Consider the following 6,444-nt stretch of genomic DNA (forward strand, 5'->3'; position numbering starts at 1 on the left):
GGGCTGTTTAAAGGGCGACTCCAAGCACCTCTCATAGTCACTATTTGTACAAATTTTCTTTCTGCTACTACTGCCCTATCCATACAAAAGTTGTGGATCCCATGTATAGGAGAAACATCATTAAAGGGGTTCTCCAGGATTTTCATACTGATGGCCTATCCTCAGTATAGGTCATCAATGAGATCAGCAGGGCTCCGACTCCTGGCACCTCTGCCGATCAGCTGTACTGAAGTGGCTGTTTTGCTCCGGTGAGTGCCCCAGCGTCATCCTAGGCCAGTGTTGTCACCGTACATCTGTCACGTGGTCACTGGGGATAGGCCATCATTAAGAAAATCCTGGACAACCCTTTTTAATATCCTATCCTTTTATTTACATGTTCTTTAAAATATGTAATGGTTTTCTTTCCTCATCGGTGGTGGATCTGGAGCTTCTACACCAAAGCAAATAAATGTAACCGTGAGAATTAAAAACGGCAAAGCTGAGACTAGTCCATCATACCCAACTTTATATTCCCTCGAGGTGGACCACACATGGCCTCTTGATGCAATGGTTAAGTGTAATATAATTTCATACTTGAGTGGGTTGTCCTAGTAGGAAGTGTTATGGTGGAACCTCTGAGAACGAGGGGTCCATAGTCCACTCCACTCCAGAAACAGTTGAAGACCGAGCATGCATGGAGTCAACAGTCCTGCTGAGACCAAGGAACCCAGATGGCCACTACTTGAAATGCTCATAAACGGGTTAGTGCTTTAGAGAATTTCTATATGTGCAACTGTGAAGTTATGACGGTCCACACGGGCTCAAAAATGCTGAGATAGTTGTGTGGCTGCAATATAGGAGCTGGACCCCAACATAACACTCACTAAGGCGAATTCCGTAGGAAGCCAATTTGTGTGTGTGTATATGTGTGTGTGTGTATGTATATATATATATATATACACACGTATATACACACGTAATGCCGTGGGCTCCTATGACCAGTTTTGAAGAAAGGCAGGGACACAACAAAGTCTCTTCAACACTGTTTATTGCTTGTTCCAACAAACTTAGGCCCCTTTCACACGAGCGAGTTTTCCTGCGCGGGTGCGATGCGTGACGTGAACCCATAGCACCCGCACTGAATGCTGATCCATTCGTTTCAATGGGTCTGTGTACATGAGCGTTGTTTTTCACGGATCAGTTCTGCATTGCAGCATGTTCTATACCAGGGATGCTCAACCTGCAGCTCTCCAGCTGTTGTAAACTACAACTCCCACCAGGCCCTTCTGTAGGCTGTCCGGGAATGATGGGAGTTGTAGTTTTGCAACAGCTGGAGGGCCGCAGGTTGAGCATGCCTGTTCTTTACTCTGTGTTTTTCACGCAGCCCTGGGCCTATAGAAGTGAATGGGGCTTCCATGAAAAACGCATTGCATCCGCAAGCAAGTGCGGATGCAATGCGTTTTCACTGATGGTTGCTAGGAGGTGTTGTTTGTAAACCTTCAGGTTTTTTTTTATCACCCATTGCACCCGCGCTGAAAAAACTGAACGCAATCGCAGATAAAACTGACTGAGCTTACTTACAAAATTGGTGTGAGTTTCACTGAACGCATCCGGACCTAATCCGTCACCCTCTAAGAGGCCTTAGAGTTCAGTTACAGCCGGGGCAGGGAATGGGTCCACAGGCCGGTGTTTGCTCCACACGTGCCTTGCACTCTGATCTGCAGCCGTCATCCACAGACACACTCTGCTTCATGCTGCTGACTTTAAAAAACAATCGTGGACATGAGCCACCTATAAACCCCGGAGTGGATCGTGGGGAGTAAGCACCCACCCAGCTCTGCTTGCTCCCAGTAAAAGCCAGGCCCGGATTAGCTGATACCAGCTATACTAGGTAGCAACAGTGTCCACTATCTATCTTAGTGGACACTCTAGCTCAGGGCTGGCCAACCTGCGGCTCTCCAGCTGTTGCAAAACTACAACTCCCAGCAGGCCTAGACTGCTTACAGCTATCAGCCTACAGCAGGGCATGGTGGGAATTGTAGTTTTACAACAGCTGGAGAGCCGCAGGTTGGCCAGCCCTGCTCTAGCTAGTGGCTTCCATTCCAAGGCCGGGTACCTTGGTGGCACGTCTCAATATGCTTCCTGCACCATTCTCGGAGACACATACCTTCCTTTGTATATGAGGCCTGTCACTGTCTCACACTATATATATATATATATATAGCAGAGAACTTACAAACCCCATGCAGATGTGGTCCCTGGTCAGATTTGAACCCAGGCCCTACCAGTGTAAACCACTCGTGACGCTCATGGATGACATGCAGAATCCCATAAACTGTGTTTTCCGGCACCGAGTTCCGTCCTAGGGGCTCTATACCGGAAAAGAACTGATCAGGCATATCCCCCTGCATTCTGAATGGAGAGCAATCCGATCAGGATGTCTTCAGTTCAGTCATTTTGACTGATCAGGCAAAAGATAAAACCTACGGCTACGGTTTTATCTCCAGCGAAAAAAACTGAAGACTTGCCTGAATGCCGGATCCATCCTTCCGGTCTGCGCATGCGCAGACCTTTAAAAATGAGAAAACAATAAATACCTAATCCGTTTTGCCTGATTATACCGGAAAAACGGATCCGGTATTGCAATGCATTTTTCTGACTGATCAGGATCCGACCTGCCGGAATCAAACAACGCAAGTGTGAAAGGACCATCTAACACGCCATAGAGGTGAGAGGATGACACAGTGGAGCCTATGACCACCAATGATTGGGGGCACCAGTGCTCTACTGTAACCCCTTTGTTCTGCAGGGGCCGGCGCTCGAGGACTCGCCCTGCAATCTTATCTTATGATATTTGAGATTATAACATTCTGGTTGATGACAACACGAAAGAGAACTTGTTGATGGGACAGGATACTTCACCAGATGGTTCATGGTCCATTTGCCGTTTTGAAGGACATGATGTGACATCATCACAGATAGTGCCCCTATGACTATTCTTCTGCCCAACTAAAGGGGTTGCCCAGGATTAGCAAAAAAATAGCTGCTTTCTTCCAAAATACAGCTGCACCTCCGTCCGTCCATTGTGATTAGTATTGAAGCTCAACTCCACCAGGGCTGACCTGCAATACCGCACACAACCTGAGGCCTGGTGTGGTGCTTCTGAAAGCAGTCATGTTTTTCTAATCGTAGGTTATTGATATCTTATCGGGGGGTCCATCAGTTTTTGGGGAGACTGCTGCCTCTTCCCCAGCCTGCGAACAGGGGCCACTAGGTAATGTGCAGGCCCCCATCGATCACCTATCCGTGTGGTGGCTAACCTCCGGCCCTCCAGCTGTGGTGCAACTACAACTCCCAAGATGGACACTTGCTTGGCTGTTCTCAGAACTCCACAGAAATGAATAGAGCATGCTGGGAGTCGTAGTTTCACCACAGCTGGAGCGCTGGAGGTTAGCCATCACTGTAAAAAGATGTGGGCTACAGCAGCAGCTCCATCAACTTCTTTTATTCAGGTTTCCAATGGTGCGGTACAAAATTGCAAGCGGTCATGTGACTTGCACGTCGACGATGACGTCACCGGTGCGAACGCCTCCCAGTGGTTGAGGGCGCTGCTTCCTTGTTTCACTGGTTGCCCTCACGCTGTAGGCAGGGCCAATGTGATTTGCTCTGGCGCTTCTCTGTGACGCTCCTGGACATGCGCAGTCGGTACATGGGCACTGCCGGGACACATGCAGTTGTGATCGTGCAAGGCCCGCCCAGGTGAGCTAATGGGGTACATCTACAGGTGTGTTTATTGGGAGTCTCTTTTGATTGGCCATGTCTTGGTTGTTACATCATGTGCGCGTTTTTTGATTGGCTGGATAAACCTGTGGGAGTATTTGTTTTTCCCTATATACATGTTGGCATTATCAGTGACGGTTTATGCTTGACGAGGGCTACGTCTAGTCCGAAACATTGCAATTCTGTACCGCACCTTGGAAACCTGAATAAAAGACGTTTATGGAGATTTGACCACCTTGGATCCGGGGTCTCTTGGCTCAGCTGTTGCATTCCACAACCCTCGCTCTGGTAAACCGGCTGTGGGTGCTGCTCTTGTACCTCTTTTTTGCAATTCTGAATCTACAGTCATGTGAAAAAATTAGGACACCCTTTGAAAGCATGTGGTTTTTTGTAACATTTTTAATAAAAGGTTATTTCATCTCCGTTTCAACAATACAGAGAGATTAAAGTAATCCGACTAAACAAAGAAAACTGAAGAAAAGTCTTTTCAAGATCTTCTGTAAATGTCATTCTACAAAAATGCCTATTCTAACTGAGGAAAAAGATAGGACACCCTTGCCCCTAATAGCGAGTGTTACCTCCTTTGGCTGAAATAACTGCAGTGAGACGGTTCTTGTAGCCATCTACCAGTCTTCGACATCGGTCTGAGGAAATTTTACCCCACTCCTCAATGCAGAACTTTTTCAGCTGTGAGATGTTTGAGGGGTTTCTTGCACGTACAGCCCTTTTCAAGTCACCCCACAGCATCTCATTGGGATTCAAATCTGGACTTTGACTTGGCCATTCCAGGACTCTCCATTTCTTCTTTTTCAGCCAATCTTTGGTTGATTTACTAGTATGTTTTGGGCCATTGTCATGTTGCATGGTCCAGTTCCGCTTCAGCTTTAATTTTCTAACTGATGGTCTCACATGTTCTTCAAGCACCTTCTGATACACAGTAGAATTCATCGTGGATTCTATGATGGTGAGCTGACCAGGTCCTGCTGCAGCAAAGCAGCCCCAAACCATGACACTTCCACCTCCATGCTTCACAGTTGGTATGAGGTTCTTTTCTTGGAATGCTGTGTTTGGTTTACGCCAAACATGTCCTCTGCTGTTGTGTCCAAATAATTCAATTTTGGACTCAGTCTGTCCAAAGAACATTATTCCAGAAGTCCTGGTCTTTGTCAACTTTATCTCTGGCAAATGTCAGTCTGGCCTCGATGTTTCTCTTGGAAAGCAAAGGTTTCCTCCTTGCACACCTCCCATGCAAGTTAAACTTGTACAGTCTCTTTCTGATTGTAGAGGCATGTACTTCTACATCAACAGTAGCCAGAGCCTGCTGTAGTTCTCGAGATGACACTTTAGGGTTTTTGGAGACCTCTTTTAGCATCTTGCGGTCTGCTCTTGGGGTGAACTTGCTGGGGCGACCAGTCCTGGGCATGTTGGCAGTTGTTTTGAAAGCCCTCCACTTGTAGACTATCTTCCGGACAGTGGAATGGCTGATTTCAAAATCTTTTGAGATCTTTTTAAATCCCTTCCCAGACTCATAGGCTGCTACAATCTTTTTTCTGAAGTCCTCTGACAGCTCTTTTGCTCTCACCATGGTGCTCACTCTCACTTCAACAGTCAGGAGCACACCAAACTAAATGTCTGAGGTTTAAATAGGGCAAGCCTCATTCAACATGCAGAGTAACGATCTACTAATTATGTGCACCTGGTGTGATATACCTGTGTGAGATCTGAGCCAATTTAAGAGGGAATACATGTGAGGGTGTCCTATCTTTTTCCTCAGTTAGAATAGGCATTTTTGTAGAATGACATTTACAGAAGATCTTGAAAAGACTTTTCTTCAGTTTTCTTTGTTTAGTCGGATTACTTTAATCTCTCTGTATTGTTGAAACGGAGATGAAATAACCTTTTATTAAAAATGTTACAAAAAACCACATGCTTTCAAAGGGTGTCCTAATTTTTTCACATGACTGTAGGTCATCAATATAAAACAATCAGAAACCCCCTTTAAATGAGAACGATACAGGTTTTATGGCAACTCCTGTAACACCGTGCGAGTTGTGACTGTCCGGTTACAGTAACTTGCAATTAGTGTTGAGCGAACGTGTGTTTTAAGTTCGGCGTCTAAAGTTCGGGAAATCCATAACGGGAACCCGAACTTTAGACGCCGAACTTAAAACACAAGTTCGCTCAACACTACTTGCAATGCGACCCCATTCATGTGCATTAGCTGTGACCTGGGCAGTGCTACGTGTGTCGTACTAGGGTCACCACGGAGCCGTAAAGCGAAGGAGCTCATGTTTTAAGTGCGAGTCTACAGAACAGCCTGTACCGGGGCCTCCGATTCGTTTCTTTTATAATAAGAATTTATTAAACAAGTTCAATAAACATATAAAATGTAAACTATCCAGTGACGACCAGTGTAAAAACCTAAGAAGAGAAGTCCTAATAGTTGAAAGTAACTACAGCCTTCCTGTTTATTCAGTACATTGTTACCGGCGGCTATGTTCAAAGATGAGAATCTGCATCGGAACATGTCTGACCGCAGCACATGTGCGCAGACATTGAGCAGTGATTGTGATTTAAAGGGGTTGTCCAGGTTAAGAACCCGGAAATATCCCCTCCTTCACCCAGGCAGACCCTCTGAGATGAGAATCGGAGCATTTCATTTGCACTGTATTGCGCAGGGCAAGG

Source organism: Bufo gargarizans, unplaced genomic scaffold, assembly GCF_014858855.1.
Source record: "Bufo gargarizans isolate SCDJY-AF-19 unplaced genomic scaffold, ASM1485885v1 original_scaffold_2097_pilon, whole genome shotgun sequence".
Classification (NCBI taxonomy): Eukaryota; Metazoa; Chordata; class Amphibia; order Anura; family Bufonidae; genus Bufo; species Bufo gargarizans.